We start from the raw sequence: 23443 nt of genomic DNA, 5'->3' as shown, positions 1-23443 counted from the left end.
CTTATTGGTGAAAAAAAAAAAGCTAACCAGGGAAGATAACGACCTTGTATCGTAATGTGTTTTTTTATTTTTTAAACATTTTATTTATTTTTGGAGAGAAGGGATGGAGGGGAGAAAGAGAAGGAGAGAAACATCAGTGTGTGATTGCCTCTCATACGCCCTGAACTGAGGACCTGGCCTGTAACCCAGGCATGTGCCCTGACTGGAAATCAAACCAGCAACCCTTTGGTTCACAGGCTAGCAATCAATACACTAAGCCACACCAGCCAGGGCATAATGTGTTTTATTTAAACTTAGATTTGTTTCTTTGTCTTCCCTATTATATGTAGTGGAAAGTAACAGCAGTATTATATTTATTGTTTAAATAAACATTTAGAATTTTTTATTTTACAAAAACTATAATAATGCTTATGTAGGAAAGGTCCTCTTGGGCATCTCCTTACATAGCTCAGATGCCCTCAGGAGCTCCTTTCAAGGTCCTGGGCACACAGCCCCTCCTTCTTTGGCTTATACAGAGGCTCCCCTGCTCACAGTCTCCAACTGTCCTCCACCAGGTTGTTAGCATCTGCCTACAGCTCTTTCTCAGTAGAGTGGCTTCTGAATTGATTTGCAGAATATATTATCAGTGTTACAATTCCTCATTCTAACTCTATAATACAAGGAAATTCCACTTGCCAGTATTATAATAAATTTTCACTGTTAATAAAAAGATAACTTTACTACTTGTATTTGTTTTCTATTGCTGCTGCAACAAATTACCACAGATTTATTCTCTTATAGCTCTGGAGATCAGAAGTCCTCTCACTGTGCTAACATCCAGGTGTCAGCTGGGCTGTGCTCCTTCTGGAGTCTTTAGTGGGAGAATCTGTTCTTTGCATTTCCAGCTTGTGGAGCCTGCCACATTCCTTAGCTTGTGGCCCCAGTCAACTATCACACCAGTCACATCATTAAGTGGGAGGCCACTACTTCCCTCAGTCCCCCAAATACGAATTAAGCTGTACTTGTGTCAAGTGTGCCTCATTCACTTAGAAATGGGGATGTGTATAGGAAATACAAAAGGTTTGTCTGAATTACACAAAAAATTCAATCTTAGTGCTAGCCCTTCTTATTTGTGTGGTGTTGGACAGGGCACCTGTCTAATCCTCAGTTTCTTTACTTCTAAAATAGAGATGACAATGCTACTGTAACATACAGCTATATGGATAATTACATGAGATAATGTAGGTATTAGTACATATGTAAGGGCACAGAGCCATCCTCAATAATTACAGTGTATCATTAATGATAATTACTAGTTATCTAAATCAGCAGGGGATGTCCATTGTGTTCTAGTCCTCCTTTGGATCTTTCTCATCTCTCATGGCCTATTTCTACTTCTACATCCCCATGCATCTGAAACTAGAAAAGAGACCAGTGTCACTACCAAACCCAATAAGCAATGACAGTGATTGAATCTTTATGGGTGCTTTATTCAGATGGTCAGTGATTTGAGAAGATGGTGGGTTCATACCCTAACAGACCATCTTTTCTTCTTTTTCCAGGCCAGACTTTTTATAACTGCAGCAGGGGCGGTGGGGGCGGGGTGGGGGCGGTTGGGGTACGTGGAATAAAGAAGTTGGCTGCAATGTTCCTGTCCTGGGCAGTTAGCTGTTCCCAGGGGAGGGTGATTGTCTGTCTCGCCCTGGAACACAAAGGCCCAGATGCCTCCAGTTGTCCCCAGGCAGTAGTCTTTAGCAGTGAGTGCCCCAGGAGGTTAGCTGTTTTCCCAGGAGCCAGGACTGGGCTTGTCTGTAATTTCTGAAACAAACGCTTTAACATACACATTACTTGCTAGACTTATAACTCTTTACCTTAAGCTAAAATTTTCCAAGTCTTGAGTTCCCTATCACATCCACAGTGACCTAATTACTTCTAGCCGAAGCTCTACTTTTCATTGCATGTGGTTGGAAAGCAGGGTAGGAAGCAGCATTCCTCTGTACCCACCCAGTGCCCTTTATGTCCAGGATTTTATTTAATCCTCATAACAAGCCTCTGAGAAAGTACTACTGCTTTTCTTGTTTTCCAGATGACAAAACTGAAACTTGGTGCTTTTAGTAATGTGGCCAAAATCACAGAGATAGTAAATGACTGACCAACATCCAAACTAAGGCAAGTCTGATTCCTGGGCTTCCATGCCCAGAGAAAGTTCAGTTCTCATAGCACTTTTCTACTTACTCAATTCAGAACTCAGCAACTTCATTCCTGTGGGGTTTTGGTTTTTTTTTTGGAGTGACTTTTATAGATTTCTCTTATTACCAGAATATATTTATTATAGTAAACTGAAAATATTGAGAAACATGAAGAAATCTAAATTCACCTGTAATCAATTCTACAACCCAGAAAGTTTACCTATAAGATTATCCTTTTTAATATTTTCTGTTTTAAACATTTGCATGATATGAAAGGTACTATGCTTGGTACTATGATTAGTAACCAAATTGTTACTGTGAAACAGTTAAGATTATTTCTCATTTTAGGCTAAAAACTTGTATAATTAAAATGACAGACCTAGGTAGGCCTAGGAGGAATGGAAATTCACCAGGCAGGAAAACTATACCGTGGGAAACTGTAGCATGGGAAAATGCCTGCCGGGGAAACTTCCTGCTCACCCTACCCAGGACAAACAGATGCCTGGCTAAGATTAGAGTCTGGGGTCGGCCTATCTGGCATAACAGGATACAGCTTTAACTTGAGCCTGACAAGATGTATCAAGAACAATGGACAGCAGAAATGGCACCCAGCAAGAAGCTCTAGCCAATCAGACTTTGACACTCCAACCTGTTACCCTTCGGGGTTTTTGCACTTAAAAACCCTGCCTTAAGAACAACTGAGTGAGTCTTAACCTCCCTTGGTTGGGTCCCCAACCTTCCTTGGTTGGGTCCACTTTCCCTCTTATTCCCTGCTAATAAACCCTGCTCTGTAATTCGCTGTGTCCATCTGGTTTCTTGAGCAACTCCAACCTAACATAAAATATTTCACCTAATTATTTATTTGATGCAATTCCCAGAAGTAAGAATTGAAATTTCTAGGTCAAAAGTCAAACAGAAACCATTTTTAAAGTTCTTTAATCTGTGCCAGTAGAAGGCCAAGCAGACAGGATTTTAGATTACATAGATCTGCAAAGGATGGAAACTACAATCTTTATTAATTATATATAATATTACTTTATGTTGGATTCTTATCTCTTAATAAAAGAAAAATAGGTGCCACGTGCACAGGAACCTCACTGTGCAGTAGCCGGATGAGTGAAGAGGGAGGAGTAGGGGCACGATTTGCTCCCACTCAGGGTGTTACAGAGCACAAGAGGGGCCTGGGACGATATACTATTATTGAACGAAGCCCCCAGGTCTGTTATGTCCGCCGCCTATAGGAAAGACGTCTCTCAACGCCAGAGATTAGTGAAAAGGAAAGGAAATGCTTATTTAATGCTATACAGACTTAAAGTAGTGACCTAATGTCTTCACCAAAATCCTAAAGTCCCTTAAAACACCCACAAACATGCACAGTCCTTCCTTCCCCATTTGCCCATTCTGGGGTACCGTATCTTAGGAAAAGAAACAGAAGTCTGTGACTCAGGCAGTCTCCAGTTCATCCCAGTAATCCGTCTTGACTGGGAGACCTCCCTGGGTTCCTGGCACCCTCAGCTGTGTTGCCAGGATCTCTGCTAAAGCCGCGTGGTCCTCTCTCCCAGGGCCACAGGAGTCCCCACTCAGCCAAAACAGCGTGCTTCTCTCCACAAAGCTGCAGGGAGCTGGGGTCGCCACTCTGCCAAATCCGAGTGGCAATTTTCTGCTAAAGCCACATGGTGATTCTCTCTCGCAGAGCTGTGGGAGTCCTCACTCTGCTAAAGACGCATAGTTCTCCCCCTTCTCAATAGTTGTGATCCTCTCTGCACTACCACAGCCACATGGTTCTCCCTCCAATGGCTACCGTGTCTGGGTTTAAATCCCCACACCAATCTTCCTCTGCAACCCCATTTCCGACTTCTCCCACACTCGGCTTCACATGCCAGAACTCATATCCTTCCAACTTTACTGGACTGCCATCATGAGTCTGGGCAGGCGTGGCCCCAGGCCATGGTGCCAATCATCTCCAAGCTCCCACGTAGGTTGCTGTAACTCGGGGGACCTGCCCCCCAGTTACGTCTTGGTGGGGAAGTTACTTCCATTCCCCTGGTTCAGAGCACTGCCCACAGCTATTTAACATATCTATGTAACCAGTTAAAGGTTATAGATATGTTAAATGACCATGCCAGAGGGTAGCTGCAAGGCTGTTGATATGCAAAACAGCTCTCAATGGCCCTGCTCCATCTGTCCCTTCCCCCAACCCACACCTGTGGGGGGTTGGTGAGGACATCTTAATATTTCCTGAACACCTTGAGTTCTGGACCCCATTTCTTTTTTTTTTTTCTTTTTTTTTTTTTTAAAGATTTTATTTATTTATTTTTAGGGAGGGAAGGGAGAGAGAGAGAGAGAGAGAGAGAGAGAGAGAGAGAGAGAGAGAGAGAGAGAGAGAGAGAGAGAGAAATATCAATGTGTGGTTGCTGGGGGTTATGGCCTGCAACCCAGGAATGTACCCTGACTGGGAATCGAACCTGGGACACTTTGGTTCCCAGCCCGCGCTCAATCCACCGAGCTACGCCAGCCAGGGCTTGGACCCCATTTCAAATGCCCATTTGGGGTCCCCCCTCTTGGCTGCACCCTGTAACAAGTGTACCTCACATATTGACCAAAATGGGGAAGCAGGGGCTATAGAAGCAGCAGCCCCCAGAAAGATTTCCTTCAATATAGAAACTGAGCTGCTCTGCAGGGACCTCATGCTTGCACAGAAGTAAGGCTAGCAAAGAAGGAAGGGAAGGGACACAATTTGCTCCCACTCAGTGCACCTCTCTGACCAATCCAAGAGTTGTAAAATGAGGTGGAATATTGGCACCAGCTTTGCACAAATGCACAGAGTGGACAGTGTAGACCACACAGTACTCTGAAGGCCTTGCCTGGAAACTAGGCACCTATGAATATTGTAGCCCAGATTGAGCCCCCACCCTCCAAGAACCACGGGAAAGGGGAAGAAAAAGCAGAGCCCAGCCCCCTTCTGCCTGCAGGATCCTGGAAGACCTGCAAAACTCTACTGGCAGGTTTAAAGTGATCAGGAGGCTTTTTTTGTTTGTTTGTTTTTTTAAGAGTAAGACAATAAGACTGGAGCTGTGAGAAAACCTGAGACTATCCAGAAAGAAGCCAGAAGGTGAACACCAACAGCTGAGCTGGCAAATTGCACTTTGCCAGCCCTTCAGAACTTGCACATTTTTTTATTTCCCATATTTCCATTAATTTTTTTGTTTTGTTTGTTTTTATTGTTTGTTACTTTTTTATTCTCCCTTTCATATTGTATTTTACTTTTTCTTCTTCACTTGTATTCAAAATAACACAATACTCTTGGTCTTTTACTTTTTATTCTTTTTATACAGATTGTATATTTTTTGTCATACTATTGTTATTCCAAATCCCACACAGAACAGTTCTCTGATCTTAATCCATTTTGCCATCTTCCTGAACTCCATTACTGTTGTAGTTAACTTTATTTTTTCTCACACTATGCCAATTTTCTATCCCTTACTCTCACTATTTCTCCTCAATCTAAACTCACATAAGCACTCTTCTTTCTTAAGACAGCTCACATTCTTTTTCCCTTCTAAAAATGGTCTTACTATTTTCTCCCCTTTCATAAACAGTGGCTAGTTGAGTGAAATATCGCAGTTATTGTGATTCTTCTCCAAAGGATCTCCTATTTGTTCATTTGTTGGTTCTTTAAATTCCATAGAGTACTCCCACTCTCTTACTGCATTTCACCTTCCCCTTGTCCCTGATCAGTTGAGTAAGGAATTTTATTTCACTGTTTTCCCTCTCCTGTTTTTCTCTTTTTCTTCCTTTCTTTCCCCCCATCTCAACCTGGGCTTTACTCCTTATTCTTTTAAACTTGCTTCCCCTAGCCTCTCAAAATAATTTTTCTTTGCTGTAGACATCTCATTCAATTTTCACTTTTCTACAATATTCTTATTCCCATTTCGCCTTTATTAAACTTCATTCAACTGTCATTGATATTAACCCTGCTGTGGTTTTTCTTCAATTTCGTTCTTGTTAGTCCAGTACCTTTTCAATTTTATTTAAAACCTCATAGTATACACTTCCCTCTTATTACCCCAGTGTTTGCATCACCCTTTCGTGTTTTACTTACATTGTAAGTTTTGCTCTTTCCCTTTCTTTGCCTAGGTTCTATCCCAATCTTATCAATTCTCCTCCCTCTTACCACACAACAACATTTTTTTTCCTCTTTCAGTTATCTAATATTCCTTTTGTTATACTTCATAATATCCATAATCTCTCTTCACCTTTATTAATCTTAGTTCAATTGTGGTTGAGAATGCTGATGTGGTAGAGGGGTTCTTCTTGCTGAAGACAGCTTTGGTTGTCTGGTAATACTGCTTTGTTAACCAATACCTGTACAATAGCATACAAGACAAGGTGGGAGCTATGAATACCAGTACATTGACTACAGGGGAGAACCCCCCAACAAAGAGCCACCAATAGGTAAAGACAAAGTACAACAAGAGAGCCCACACAAACAGAAGAAAGGGCAACCCTAGAGCATCCAGACAAGGAAATCAAAGGGCCCCACAGAACCCCTACCACAAAAGTTCACCTTAGGAAGACAGCTGGCAAAGCAGAGCATCTGGAATCTCAGAAATAAACAAAGAGTCACCTTAAAGGGGGAGACAAAGAAAGAACATGCAATCAAAAGGAATGGAAGATTCCCAATGAAAGAACAGAATGAAATGGAGTCTAGCAAACTATCAGATATAGAATTAAAAAGAATGGTTATAAATATGTTTAAGGAACTCACTGTCAACCACAGGGAACTGAGAAGGAACTATGACAGTATGAAAACACAAATAGAATCTATAAACAAGAACCAGGAAGAAATGAAGAATATAATATCTGAAGTAAAAAATACACTAGAAGTGACCTTCCTGGTGTGGCTTAGTAGATTGAATGGCGACCTGCAAACCAAAGGGTTGCCAGTTTGATTCACAGTCAGGGCACATGCTTGGGTTGTGGATGAGGTCCCCAAAAGGCGACGCATGAGAGGCAACCGTGCATTATGCTTCTCTCCCTCTCTTTCTCCTCCCTTCCCCTCTCTCTAAAATAAATAAATAAAATCTTTTAAAAAATGCACTGGTGCCCTGGCTGGTATGGCTTGGTGGTCAAGCGCTGGCCTGCAAATCAGAGGGTCACTGGTTCAATTCCCAGTCTAGGGCACATGCCTTGGTTGAGGGGCAGGTCCCTAGTAGGGGTGTGCAAGAGGCAACTGCACATTGACATTTATCTCCCTCTCTTTCTCCCTCCCTTACCCTCTCTAAAAAACTAAAATAAAATCTTTGAAAAAGTAAATAAAAATAAAAAATACACTGGAAGTAATTACAATCAGGCTGGATGAAGGAGAGGACCAAATTAGAGAGCTGGAAGACAAGGTAGAAAGAAACACCCAGGAAGAACAGCTGTACTACTAAAGACCCCAAAAATATGAAGATAGCTTAAGGGAACTGCAAGACAACATGAAATTCAACAACATTCAAGTCATAGGAATACCAGAAGGAGAAGGAAAGGAGCAAGGGGTAGAAAACCTGTATTAAAAAATAATGACAGAAAAGTTCCCTAACTCAGAGGGGGGAAAATCCACACAAGTTCAGGAGGCACAGAGTGTCCCAAACAAGAGGAACCCAAAGAGGCCCACCCCAAGATACATCATAATTAAAATGCCCAATTGTAAAGAGAAAGAGAAAATCTTAAATTCAGCAAGGGAGAAACAGGAACTAACATACAAAGGAACCCAGATAAGGCTAGCAGTTGATTTTTCAACAGAAACACTACAAGCCAGAATGTAATGGCAAAAAATATTCCCAGTAATGAAAAACAAAGGCCTGCAACCAAGACTACTCTAACCAGCAAGTCTCCCATTCGAAATGGAAGGCAAAATAAGGAGTTTCCCAGACAAAAGAAGGCTGAAAGAATACACCTCCAAAAAAAACAGCATCACAAGACATATTAAATGGATTTATTTAAGAGGAAGAAAATAAGTGAGAGAGAGGAACACAGGTACAAAGGGAGGAAATTAATAAATATTAATATAACCTTAAATGTTAATGGAATAAATGTTCCATTCAAAAGACATTGGGTATCTGATTGGATAAGAAAAAATAACTGCACATATGCTGCCTACAAGAGATCCACTCCAGAACAAAGGACCTACACAGATTGAAAATGAAGGTATAAAAATTATTCCAAACAAATGAACAGAACATAAAGCCAGGGTAGCAATACTTATATCAGACAAAATAGACTTCAAAACAAAGGCCATAAGAAGAGACACAGAAGGACACTATATAGTACTCAAGGGAAGAATTTATTAAGAAGAGTAAACATTATAATCATATACACACCCAAAATAGGAGCAACCAATATATAAGGAAAATCTTGCAGGACTTCATGAAAGATATAGACAGCAACACACTTATAGTAGGGGATTTTAACACCCCACCATCAACAGTGGACAAATCTTCCAAACCAAATATCAGCAATGATATTGTGGCATGGAACAATATCCTAGATCAAACTGATATATGTAGAAACTTTGCCCAAAAGCAGCAAAATACACATTATTTTCAAATGTACATGGAATACTTTAAAAGAGATAGACTACTTGATAGGACACAAAACAAGCCTCAACAAATTCAAGAAAATTGAAATTATAGCAAGCATTTTCTCTGACCACAAGGGACTGGAACCAGAAACAAACCTCAAGGAAAAAACTCAAAAACACTCAAACTCATGGAGATTGAATAGCATGCTATTAAACAATGGATCAGATAATAATGATATCAATGAAGAAATCTTAAAGCTTCAAGAAACAAGTGAAAATGAACTCACAAGAATTCAAAACTTATTGACACAATGAAGGCAGTCCTGAGAGGGAAGTTCATAGCAGTTAAAGCCTACTTGAAAAGATAGAAACATTTCAAATAAACAGCCTAACCCTACATCTACTAGAACTGGAGGAACAACAACAAACAATACCCAGAGTGAGCAGAAGGAAGGAAATAACCAAGATCTGAGCACAATTAAATGACATAGAGACTAAAAGCACAATTCTAAGGATCAATGAATCCAAAAGCTGGTTCTTTGAAAAGATAAACAAAATTGACAAACCTTTAAGAAGACTCATTAAGAATAAAAGAGAGGGGACCCATATAAATAAAATCAGAAATAAAATAAGAGAGATGACAGCTGACATCACAGAAATACAAAAGATTGTAAGAAATTACCATGAACAACTATATGCCAAGAAATCTGAAAACATGGGTGAAATGGACAAATATCTAGAAAAATATAATCTTCCAAAACTGAATCAAGAAAAAGCAGAAAGCCTAAACAGATAGAAAATAGCTAATGAAATCAAAGCAGTAATCAGAAAGCTTCCAGTGTACAAAAGTCCTGGACCTGATGGTTTCACAGGAGAACTTTACAAAACATTTAAGGAAGAATTAACCTCTATCTTTCTCAGACTATTCCAAAAATACCAATAAGACAGAAGACTCCAAAACTCTTTTTACAAAGCCAACATCATCCTTATCATAAAATGAGGTAAAACCACAACAAATGAAGAAAACTACTGACCAATATTGTTGATGAACATAGACACTAAAATCTTAATCAAAATATTGGCAAACTGTATCCAACAATACATTAAAAAGATCATACACCATGATCAAGTGGGATTCATTCCAGGGTTGCAAGGATCATACCATATTTGCAAATCAATAAACTTAATATATCACATAAACAGAAAGAAACACAAAAATGACATGATCATATTAATAGATGTGGAAAAAGTATTAGACAAGGTACAGCACCCATTTATGATAAAAACACTCAGCAAAGTAGTAGTAGAGGGAGCATACCTCATCATAATAAAGACCATACACAAGAAACATCATAGTTAATGAGCAAAAACTGAAAGTTTTCTTACTAAGATCAGGAAAAAGACAAGGATGTCCACTTTCACCACTTCTATTCAACATAGTATTGGAAGTCATAGCCCAGTGATCAGAAAAAAAATAAATGAATGGCATCCAAATTGGAAAGGAAGAAGTAAAACTCATTATTTGCAGATCACGTGATAGTGTATGTAGAAAACCCAATAAACTCCACCAAAAAACTACTCGACCTAATAAGTGACTGGCAAAACAGGAAGATACAAAGTCAATATTCAGAAATCAAAGGCATTTTTCTACACCAGCAATGAAATATCAGAAACAGAAATCAGGAAAAAAATCTCATTTGATGTAGCAACAAGAAAAATAAAGTACCTAGGAATAAACCTAACAAAGGAGGTAAAAGACCTGTACTCAGAAAACTACACAACACTTAGGAAATAAATTAAGGCAGACACAAATAAATGGAAGCATATACTGTGTTTATGGATTGGAAGAATTAACATCATCAAAATGTCCATACTACCCAAAGCAGTTTATAGATTCAAAGCAATTCTTATTAAAATATCCATAATATATTGCACGCATATAAAACAAACACTTCAAAAATTTATACGGTACCATAAATGACCCCAAATAGCTGCGGCAATTTTGAGAAGAAGAACAAAGTAGGAAGGATCACCATACCTGACATCAAACTGTATTACAAGTCCACAGTAATCAAAACAGTCTGGTACTGGCATAAGAACAGGCACATAGCTCAATGGAACAGAATAGAGAGGCCAGAAATAAACCCATGTCTCTGTGGCCAATTAATATTCAACAGAGGGAGCAGGGGCATAAATTGGAGTAAAAATACCCTCTTCAACAAATGGTGCTGGGAGAGCTGGACAGCTACATGCAAAAAAAATGAAACTCGACCACCAAGATACACCATATACAAAAATAAAATGGTGGATAAAAGACTTGAATATAAGTTGCAACACTGTAAAAATCCTAGAGGAGAACATAGGCAAAAAATCTCAGATATTCCACGCAGCAATATTTTTACCAATATATCCCCTAGAGTAAGGGACATAAAGTGAATAATAAACAAATGGGACTTCATTAAAATAAAAGCTCCTGAATGGCTAAAGAAAACATTAGCAAAATAGAAAGGGAAACAGATGTGTGGAAAAATACATTTGCCAATGATACCACAGAAAAGCATTTAATGTCCCAGATATATAAAGAACTCACACCGCTCCACATCAGGAAGGCAAACAACCCAGTTAAAAATGGGAAAAGGGCCCTGGCTGGCATAGCTCAGTGGATTGAGCGCAGGCTGCGAACCAAAGTGTCACAGGTTCGATTCCCAGTCAGAGCACATGCCTGGGTTGCAGGCCATGGCTCCCAGCAACCACACATTGATGTTTCTCTCTCTCTCTCCCCCTTCCCTCCCTTCCCTCTCTAAAAAATAAATAAATAAAATCTTTAAAAAAAATGGGAAAAGGACTTGAACAGACACTTCTCCAAGAAGGACATACAGAGGGCCCAGAGACATATGAAAGGATGCTCAGCATTACTAGCCATCAAAGAGATGCAAATTAAAACCACAAAGACATACCATTTCACACCAGTCAGAATGGCCATTATATACAATTCAACCACCAACAAGTGACGGCGAGGCTGTGGAGAAAAGGGAACCCTAGTGCACTCTTGGTGGGAATGCAGACTCGTGACACCACTGTGGAAAACAATATGGAATTTCCTCAGAAAACTAAAAATGGAACTTCCTTTTTACCCAGCAATTCTGCCACTGATATTTTACCCTAATAGCCCTGAAACACCAATCCAAAAGAACCTATGCACCCCAGTGTTCATAGCAGCACAATTTACAATAGCTAAGTGTCGGAAGCAACCTAAGTGCCCATCAGTAAATGAATGGATCAAAAAACTCTTGTACATTTACACAATGGAATATAATGCAGGTGAAAGAAAGAAAGAGCTCTAACCTTTTGTGCCAACATGAATGGAACTGGATAGTATTATGCAAAGTGAAATAAGGCAGGTGGTGAAAGACAAATACTATAGGACCTCAACTATTAGTGGAAAATAATCAACAAAATAAACAAGCAAGGAAAATATGACTTAAGACATTGAAATAAAGAACCAGCTGACAGTAACCAGAGGAGAGTGGGGAGGAGGGTATCAAGGGAAAGAAATGAAAACATCATCAAGGACCCATATACATAGGTCCATATACATAGGACCCATGGACAAAGTCAAATATGGGCAGGACTGAGGGTGGGAAGTAGTGGTGGGTGAGTTGGGGAGGGCAGGGGGCAGGTGGAAATGCAATGCAACTGTGCTTGAATAACAATTAAAAATAAAATAATGACAGTTTTAATTTGTATAGAAATAATTTTTTTATTTTCTAGCAGCTATTTGTATTTCTTCACATGAAATTTTCTTGCTTATGTGTCTTGCCAATTTTTCTGCTAGAATGTTCATTTTATTGTAGATTTGTAGAAGTTATCTGTCAGAACATCAAACTTCTGTTTAATATGTTACAAATACCATTCTGAGTTTGTGGTTCTTTCTTTTTCTGACATGTAAGTGTTTAACATTATATAGTAAAATACATTAAGCTTTTTCTAGATAGTTTGGTATTAGAGTAATGCTTACACATTAGTTTTCTAGGGCCACCATAAAAAAATATCATAGACTGGATGGCTCAGACAACAGAGATTTATATCTTCACAGATCTGTACACCTAAAGTCTGAGATCAAGGTATAATCAGGTTTGGTTTCTCCTGAGGATTCTCTTCTTGGCTTGTGGATAGCCACTATCTCTCTGTGCATCCTCACAGGACTTTTCCTCTTTGCACACATTCCTAGTGTCTCCTTTTGTGCCCAAATTTTCTCTTATAAGGACACTATTCAGATTGGGTTAGGTCCCTCTCAAAGGGTCCCATTTTAACTTAATCACCTATTTATAGGCCCTCTTTCCAAATCCAGTCACATTCTGAGGTACTGCGGGTTAGGACTTCAACACATGAATTTGAAGGCACAGAATTTGGCCTGTCACCATTTACAAAGGTCTTCCCCGTATCAGGATCATATAAATAATATATTTTCTTCTTGAAGTTTATCATCTCAAATTTTATATTTAAATGCCATGTAGAATTCATTTTGATGTGTGACCATTTTATTTTTATGATCACTGCAATACCATCAATGCCCTGTACTGAAATAGAAGTGGCCTGAATACATATCTCTATGCATTTTTTAAAGATTTTATTTATTTATTTTTAGAGAGAGGGGATGAGGGGGAAAAAGAGAAGGAGAGATACATCAATATGTGGTTGCCCCCTGCTGGAGATCTGGCCTGCAACCCAGGCAAGTGCCCTGACTGGAAATCAAACCTGTGACCCTTTTGTCCTTAGGCCAGTATTCAATCTGCTGAACCACACCAGCCAGGGCTCTATGTATTTTTATATGTATTAATAACCAAGTACACTAAAAGGAAATTGAAGCAAAATGCCAAGTATTTTCTAACACTTTTACATTTTTTAAATATAAAAATATATACTCCAAACCTTGTATTAGTAACTGCTTCTGTCTATAAATGGTCAATACAAAGTTCAGGAACAACTAACTCTCTGGTGCAAGAAAAGAGCTATTTAGATTACTATCTTCAGAATTAAAAATACTGTGTCTCCTTGAAGCTTGATTATGCCTTGAAAATTTGAATATTTGCACCCTGAGAAATGCACTCCAAAGGCAGGGAAATGAGCAGGACTTTGAGCTGCCATGTCAGAGATAGAACTCTCTGCAGGCTGAGGAGGTGGAGCAACTCTGACTGTGGATGGAGTAATTCTGAAAAGGTGAGGCCATGGGAGAATCTCCTTTGCAGAGGCTTCTGAGGGGTGTTGTGAGGAGGCTACTACTGGATAAATCCTATGGGGGTTCCCCTTTGTTCAGAGAACTTTAAAACAACATTCTGTTCTTCCAAATTTACAAATAAGTGATGTTATTTCATCTAGGGGACGTAGCATGCTGAACATAGTTGGTAAAGTTTCAGTGAGTGGAACTCATGTGAAAAATTGCTTTGTTAGAACAAAAATTCATATTTGGTAGGCCAGATGTCTACAACCTAGAAAGGTAAAAAAGCTAAACACACCTTTTCTTCTATGCTATACATGTTGATTGATACACAAGCTTTGCAAGATACACATGCATTTTTTACTTCACTACTGTAGGTTTTTTGGGTTTATTCTGTGACATAATAAAGTCGTATCACAATGCCTGATAGTCCAAGAAGCATCAGGCCCTGCGAGTGAGTGCCAGTGGTCCCTCAGGCAGTGGCAGAATGAATCACAAGGCTGAGCCAGTCTCTGGGGTTCCTCTGCAGCTGCAGCTTTTCATTGCCTATCATTCCCCTACTGCAGAGGAAAGGCCAGCAGCAGCTGAGGACAAGCAAACCTGGGCTCATGTAGCACAATTATTATTGAGAAATATATGACACAAAGAAAAGTGCATAGATAATACAAATGTATAGTTTAAAGAATAATAGTAAAACAAATACTCATATTCTTACCATCCAGCTTCAGAAATAGAGCATTCTTTTTTTTTTATACATAGCTGTCTTTCTTTTTTTTTAATATTTTATTTATTTATTTTTTAGAGAGGGAAGGGAGGGAGATAGAAAGAGAGAGAGAGAGAAACATCAATGTGCGGTTGCTGGGGGTTATGGCCTGCAACCCAGGAATGTACCCTGGCTGGGAATCGAACCTGGGACACTTTGGTTCCCAGCCCACGCTCAATCCACTGAGCTACACCAGCCAGGGCAGAAATAGAGCATTCTAATTCCTGTTTTTCTCAACCCTAAGGCACTCCCTTGCTCTCATTAGAAAGTTCCATAGGCATATGTTTTCCTAAACAAGACATTGGCTTTTCCCCTTTGATCCTTTATATAGGTAGAATCACCATAATTATCCTTTTGGAAACTATTTTTAGTTTGTGTTCCATGATGCGGACCCAGGCCCACAGGGTCCATGTGTTGTGGCTGCAATGAACAAATTCACACGGACTACAGAAAACCTGTGGAGAAAAAGGGACAGCATGGCTACTCTCTGAGTGAGAGAGGACCCCAACCTCTGCCTGAACAGGCTTTTATTCCTTTTCCTGGGCACATTACATGGAGGATGGTCCTCATTTATTATGCACAGGTTCACTTCAGGTGGTTACCTTTTATAGAGAATAAAGGAGAGGATGTTGCTAATTACATCAAAGGAGAAAGATATTTGCAAATGTGAAGGGAAAAGTGGTTGAACAGGTTTCATTCATCCTTGGGAAGTTTAGCATAGATTTTAGAAAGTTACTTTAAAGATATGAAGTTAACATTTGCTGCCTCAATTCAGGCTGAGGGAGTTTTAGCAAAAGCAAGCCTCAAAGCAACCCAAGTACAATGCAGGCCTAATTCCCCACAGGAGAACCTATCTATGGGTATGGGTCCTGTGTGCTGGACCTTGATCCCCACTGGCCTTTCCGAGTGGGGGCTAGGCTACATTTCCCATGCCACATAGAATGGTCCTCTATAGTTCTACATTGGTTTCTGAGATTCATTCATATTGATGAATGCAGTTTATTTATTTTCCCTATTTAATAGTCTATTCTTTAAATACATCAAAATCTATCCAACCTATTGTTAATGAACACTTGAGTGTTTCTAACTCTTTGCGACATGTGCCTTGGATAAGAATTAATAAAACAGTGTTCACAGCTGCTGTTGCTCTCTAATTGCAGCACCTCCTCCAGGCTGCCGTGCTCCTGCCTGCTGCAGGAGAGGTCTCTATACCATGGCTCATACAAAGCAGACTGCCCACAAATCAACGAATCGATGGGAAAGTACCTGGCTACCAAAACTGCTAGCAAGAGTGCGCCCTCTACTGGAGGGTGAAGAAACCTCATCGTTACAGGCCTGGTGCTGTGACACTTCGTGAAAATAGATGTTATCAAAAGTTCACTGAACTTTTGATTCGTAAACTTCCCTTCCAGTGTCCAGTGCGAGAAATTGCTCAGACTTTAAAACAGATCTGAGCTTCCAGCGTGCAGCTATTGGTCCTTTGCAGGAGGTAAGTGAAGCCTGTCTGGTTGGCCTTTTTGAAGACACCAACCTGTGTGCTATCCATGCCAAATGTGTAACAATTATGCCAAAAGACATCCAGCTAGCACGTCACATACATGGAGAACGTGCCTAAGAATCCACTACAATGGGAAACATTTCATTTTTTTAAAAAAATGATCTTCTTCCTGTTATTGGTATTTCTGAACACTAGATACCTTTTTCCATGGGGTCAAAAAGGTACCTAAGTATATGATTGCAAGTAGAAAGTAGGGGACAGAAGTGGAAAGTAGGGGACAGGTAAAACAACTGCCAAGTTTTTCAGATCTTAAGTAAATACCACTCATAGCAATGTAAACTGAATAGTTTCCCAAAAACCAATGAACCAGTATTTTAATAAATTAATCAAGTCAATAAGTGGCATTCTCTTTTTCATTTTCAGTTGGATATATTTGAAAAGTGTCTCATTGATGAAAATATCCTTATCATACCCAATGTGAATGGAAAAAGGGCCACATACTAAACTTGACAAGTTCAGAGGAGGCCAGATTGGTGGCCTTATGAACTCAGAGACTAAAAGTAACCACATAGGATGGTCTGAACATAAAAATTCCTAACTAAAATCCAGTCATGGCAGATAGTCACATCTTAGACCAGTATCTTCTTTGACAAAGGTCAATCTTTACCTTAACTGAGCCTATCGTCTTTTTGCATCTAACATAACATATCTTTCAATGTCTGAGTATTCCCTTTTTCTAGGGTACAATCAGGGTACAATCTCCCACCAGAGCAGGAGAACAGGGAACTCTCATAGATATCTTTTGCCCAAATACCATCTCTTTGTGCTTTAAATGTTCACTTTAACTATCCTATACCCACCAATGTAAAAGAAGTATTTGTTTCTTCATTTTACTCTTTACCCAATTCCAGAGATTTCCCCACTTTGCTTTCTCCTGCCTTCCTTAGTTATCACCAACAGACTTCATGAAACCCCCTTATATCTTCCCCTTTGACTCTGATGTATAAAATAAGTGGCAAAACTGCCATTTTCTGGAGCATTTTCTCAACCTGTTCAGATTTTCCTTCCCAGCAAATAAACTCATAAAAAATTCTTACTGGTTTGGATGTTTCTTATGTTGACACAATACACCTGCACCTCTGTGATGTGGAAGCTTTAAGTAGAAGGGTTCTCCCTACTTGTGGGCCCTAGGAACTATATTTAACTAGATATGTTTCTTTGGTTTGTGACAATTTATATTTATTAGAACTACAATGAACTTGTATAAAGAACACACAGACAAAGCCAAAGTGGGGTAGGATTGAGGGTGGGAGGTGGGGGTGCGTGTGATGGCGGGAAATGGAGACAACTGTGCTTGCACAACAATAAAAAAGTACCATCAAATTTCTGAAGTTTCACTTAAACATATAGATATATATTATGCTTTGTTTTACATCAGTTTATTCTGTATGCATGATCTATACATAAATTATTATACAGATGTTTGACAACATCAGACATTATCTTTGGATCAAAGTCAAATTCAGATAATTATCTCGGGTGGTAAAGAGATTAATTTAAGAGGTTAATTCTAATTGTTGTATTCCACGATACTTGGGGGTAAGTGAATTTAGATAACATAACATAGATTTTTTTAAAGTATATTGTATTGATTATTCTATTACAGTTGTCCCAATTGTTTTCTCCCTTTTACTCACCCTCTGCTCTGCACCCCCCATGCTTCATTTCCACCCCTCTTAGTTCATGTCCATGGTTGTACATATAAATTATTTGGCTTCTCCATTTCCTATACTATTCGTAACTTTCCCCCATCTATTTTATGCCTACCAATTATGCTTCTTATTCCCTGTACTATTTCCCCCCTATGCTTCCCCCACCCCCACTGATAACCCTCCATGTGATCTCCATTTCTCTGGTTCTGTTCCTCGTCTGGTTGTTTGTTTAATTTTTGTCTGTTAGGTTCAGCTGTTGTTATTTGTGAATTTGTTGTTATTTTTCTCTTCCTTTTCTTAGATAAGTCCCTTTAACATTTCATATAAGGGCTTGGTGATGATGAACTCCTTTAACTTGACCTTATCTGGGAAGCACTTTATCTGTCCTTCCATTCCAAATGATAGCTTTGTTGGATAGAGTAATCTTGGATGTAGGACCTTGTCTTTGGTGACTTCAAATATTTCTTTCCAGCCCCTTGCCTGTAAGGTTTCTTTTGAGAAGTCAGCTGATAGTGTTACAGGCACTCCTTTGTAGGTAACTGTCTCCTTTCCTTTTGCTGTTTTTAAGATTCTATCCTTATCTTTAATCTTGGGTAATGTAATTATGATGTTTCTTGGCATGTGCTTCCTTGGGTCTAACTTTTTGGGGACTCTCTGACCTTCCTGGACTTCCTGGAAGTCTGTTTCCTTTCCCAGATTGGGAAAGTTCTCCTTTATTATTTGTTCAAATAAGTTTTCAATATCTTGCTCTTTCTTTTTTTCTTCATGCACCCCTATAATTCAGATGTTGGAGCATTAAAGTTGTCCCAGAGAGTTTCTTAAACCTCTCTTCATTTTTTTGAATTCTTGTTTCTTCAATCTGTTCTGGTTTAAAGTTTATTTCTTCCTTTTGCTCCAAATCATTGACTTGAATTCTGGTTTCCTTCCTTTCACTGTTGGTGCCCTGTATACTTTATTTCACTTTGTATAGTCTTCATTTCTTCCTTCATTTTGCAACTGATCTCAGTCAATTCTGTGAGCATCCTGATTACCAGTGTTTTGAACTCTGCATCAGATAGATTGTCTATCTCCTCATCATTTATCTCTTTTTCTGGAGTTTTGATCTATTCTTTCATTTGGGCCATATTTCTTTGTCTCAGCACACCTGTTATGTTGTAAGGGGCAGACCATTTAGGGAGTCACCAGGGCAAAGCTACCCTCATTAGTTGTGGCACTGTCTGTGCAGGAGGGGTCAGAGAGGGAGCAATGCCACTTCCTCACTCAGCTCCATTCCCACTTTCCAACCAACTCTCCTATGAGACTGGGAGTTTCTCCTGCTTTCACAACCCCCACAGGACTCTACATTCTGAGGTTTTGAGTCTTTAGGTCCCAGTCAGCCATACACTGCCTCACCTGTGCAGCCCGCTGCTACCTTACTGCAGGTTCTCTTCACCCATCTGCCCATCTCAGCCCCCCTACCACTGTGGACAGAATGTTTTTTTAACCCCTCTGTTGTCAGAGTTCCATGCAGTTCAGCTTTCTGGTAGTTCTAGTTGTTTATTGTTTTTAAATTTGTTCTTATTCTTTTTTTGGTTGTGCAAGGAACTGAAGTGTTTCCACCTATACCTCCATCTTGGCTGGAAATTCTCTAACTAACATAACATAGTTAATGAAACACTTTCTAGTGGTTTTAAGGGGTTGATGAAACACAACCCCTTGATTTATGTTTATTCTCATACATAATTAAATATAGATTAAAATGTATGATTAAAATTCACTTGAAAATTAATTTAACTCTATCAGATAATAATTCATTATTTAAGCATTATATGCATATACTTCAACTTATTAAATAATAGTCAAAATTGATCTTTATTCATTAGGAAGATAGTCTGCATTTATTCATCTTTACTGAATTGTTTTTTTTGTTTTGTTTTGAGAAAAAATTTCCTGATCAGAGAATGCTTGCCACATAGCATCATCTGCTTTAAAATTAATGTCTATTATCTTTATGGCCTGGAATGACTCAATTTTAGTTTCTGCTAATGATACTGCTCTCTCTTTCTCTCTCTCTCTCTCTCTCTCTCTCTCTCTCTCTCTCTCTCTCTCTCTCTCTCTCACTGCAGGAGGCCGAGAGAGACAGTATTGTGCAGGAGGGCCTGCCTTGGGAGTGGGCAGTCACACACACTCATCTGTAGCTTGTTCTGAGCTGGATGGTGACATAAGTGAGCCTGACCCTTTGGAAGCAGAGTTACCAAGGAAGATAGCCAATGGCAGGAAGGAAGCCCAGAACTGGGGCTGCTGAGGGAGTGGCCAGGATGGGATGTACATGGCAGAAATGCTGAAATGGAATCCACTGACCTGGAAAACCAGTTGGGGGTGAAGTTTTTCTCTTCCCTCTGTTCAGGTCTTCAAGCTAAGTCCACAAAAAGCCAGAGGTCTGGGGTCCAATGGTGAGAGGGATGCCTGTCTCTACCTGTGCCAGCCATCAAGTCACTGGAGTCCTGAGGGGACCTGCCCACTTCCCCCATAACAAGGGCAAATTGGGTCCCTGTCACATGGCTGATGGGAAAGCAATGAGAGATGAAATTGTGTATCTTATTTATTTAGTTGATTATTGATTAGGTGGAAGGAGAGGAACATTGTTCATTACATTTAAAGTTCAAGTGGTTGAATTAGGAAAATGACTAGTGTTCATTAGAGTGGAATGCAGATGCATCACTAATGTGCAAAGTAACTGCATTTTCCTCTCTCCCTGACATCTTTCCCTCCTTGGATTAATTCGTGCTATCCTGGAAAAGTACATTCTTACAAGACTATATTTTACCAGCCACCTTTGACAGCCTGACTCATCTTGTGATGTATGTGTGCTTGTATCATTATAGTTCAGCCTAGGAAAGGCCATTGTTTCTAATCTTGCTTTTGTTCTCACTGGACACAATAGATTTACTTTTTTATTTTTCATTATGTTTCATTAATAGAGTAGTATTTTATTTACTAAACCTGCTATCCTATCATTTCTGTCTAATAAGATTTTTCTATCTCTTTTCATTTCTGCCTCTCATTTCTTTTTCAAATCCTTTGTTTTGTCTACTTTGTGGATTTTGGCTTCCTCTAAAGCTGGCATATTATTCTTGGAATTGAAGTGCAGGCAAAGAAAAGTATAATCATAGTGGTAAAAGTCACTGTTGAATTAAAAGTTCATATTTTAATATTCTTGTCACATAGACAAAGCTTGGTCATAAACAGAGAAAATAATTTCATATTATTTATCCTAAAGCTGCATGAACTTGGGTGCCAGTGAGATTTGCTACTAGAAAGTACCTCTTTCCCTCTCTTCTTCCTTTTTTAGTTCCTTTCTTTTCTTTTTCAATAGGGTGGAGTATGTTTCATTGATAGTTTGCTTTTAGTCATCGATCAGAAATATTGTGCCCAACATGAACCCTGTTGTGCCAAAAAGATAATTAGTGTTTCTGTCATAATTCCAATGGTGATGGGTAGACAGGAAAAAAGAAAATGAATAGTATGGCATTTTGTGGTAATTGGCCTTCACTGTTTCCTATATTAACGATAGCATTAACCTGTGCCAGGTGTGTTGTTATTTTTGTTGTTGTTCTTTGATTTTATTAGCTATTGGTTGAATTGATAAAAACAGACATTGTTATTTGTCTTTCTAACTTGAGTACTTTATTACCCCTATTATTAATTTAATATAGACTAGATATAGAATAGTTAAGATTACTGATAAAATTGATTAAAATGTTAAAATTAGTTGAACACTAGAAGCCTTGATTTGACTCTGCAGTCCTGGGATAGTGCTTAAGAAACACAAGGCCCTTTCATTCCTTCTCTCTTGTTTTCACTGTCATCTAAACTACCTCTGTTCCCTGAGGACTGGGCAACTGGTCTTTCCATGGACAACTTCAACATTTAGAAGGATGAACAACCTAATAACTGAGCCTCAGAACTCTCTCACCATATCCCATCCTACAGCATTCATTTACACTACACATCTGACCTTTTTATTAGTAATTGCCAACTCTCCCTGATGACAGTTGTGCCTCCTTCAATCCTTTATATTGACTATACTTCCTGTTAAATCACAACTCAACCTTTATATTTCTGCTTCTCCACTTTCTCCCTGGTATTAAAACTTTCCTTCCCTCTGTATATGGAAGTTTCAATATGCTCCACTGGTGCACTGTTTGTGGAAAAGTAAATTGGTGTAGCCACTCTGGAGAACAGTTGGAAGGTTCCTCAAAAGTTAAAAATAGTACTACCATATGATCCAGCAATTGCATTTCTGGGTATTTATCCAAATTAAATGAAATCACTATCTCATGGCAATATCTGCACCCCCATATTTATTGCAGCATTATTCACAATACCCAAGACATGGAAATAATCCATTGACAGATAAATAATAAAAAATGTGACTATACACATATAATGAAATGTTATTTCGCCATTAAAAAAGAAGGAAATCCTGCCATTTGTGGCAACATGCATGAGCTCTGAGGGTATTATGTCAATGAAATAAGGCAAACAGAGAAAGACAAATACTGTATGATTGTACCTATATATGAAATCTAAAAAGTCAAATTCATAGACACAAAGAATAGAATGGTGGTTGCTAGGGGTTGGAGGACAGGGGACATGAAGAGATGTTTGTCAAAGGATACAAACTTCTGGGTATAAAAGGAATGATTTTTTTTTATCCTCACCCAGAGACAATTTTTCATTGCTTTTAGAGAGAGAGGAAGGGGAAGAAAGAAACATCAATGCAAGAGAGAAGCATCAATTTGTTGCTTCCTGTATGTGCCCAGACCAGGGCTCATACTTGCCTGGACTGGGGATCAAACCTGCAACTTAGGTATGTGTCCCAACCAGGAATCAAACCCACAACATTCCAGTTATGGGATGACATTCCACCCAACTGAGCTACACTGGCCAGAGAGAGGAATGAATTTTTGAGGCATAAAGTACAGTATGGTAACTATAGTTAACATACTGCATTATACACTTAAAAGTATATTTTGAATGCTCTTGCCACCACAACAAACAAAAAATGGTAGTTATGTGGGGTAAAGGATATGTTAAATATCTTTATTGTGGTAGTAACTTCACAATGTATATGTGTATTAAAAAACCACATTGTACACCTTAAATTTACACAATGTTATATGTCAATTATAGCTCAGTAAATATGGCAAGCGAGATGCTCCACCTAACCTATTCTACTTTTAGCATCTTCAACTTTCACATTCCTTCTTTATCTTTCACATTCCTTTTTATCTTCTCTATCTCTTTCTCCACAATCCTCCCCTGCCCCCTGCCCCACTAAATAGTCTTCTTCAAATTTCTTCCACTCCAGCTACACAGTTAGCACCATCTGTGGCCTTGCTCATCCATTTATCTCTTGTCTCTGAAGAAAAACAGCTCATCTTCTGGCAAATCCTATGGAGAGATAAGGCCACACTACCTCCTTCTTACATCTTCCTTTACAAACAGCCTCTACTTGGGCTTAAGATCCATCTCTG

General features: G+C 39.1%; 1 pseudogene; it reads left to right on the top strand.

The window, feature by feature from the left end:
* The first annotated feature begins 15927 nt into the window (after positions 1 to 15927).
* On the top strand, positions 15928 to 16329 carry LOC123826097 (annotated as a pseudogene).
* The last annotated feature ends 7114 nt before the right edge of the window (positions 16330 to 23443 follow it).

Source organism: Phyllostomus hastatus, unplaced genomic scaffold, assembly GCF_019186645.2.
Source record: "Phyllostomus hastatus isolate PE091 unplaced genomic scaffold, TTU_PhHast_1.1 phas_contig_80, whole genome shotgun sequence".
In the NCBI taxonomy this organism is placed as follows: Eukaryota; Metazoa; Chordata; class Mammalia; order Chiroptera; family Phyllostomidae; genus Phyllostomus; species Phyllostomus hastatus.
This window is presented reverse-complemented; position numbering and strand designations above follow the sequence as displayed.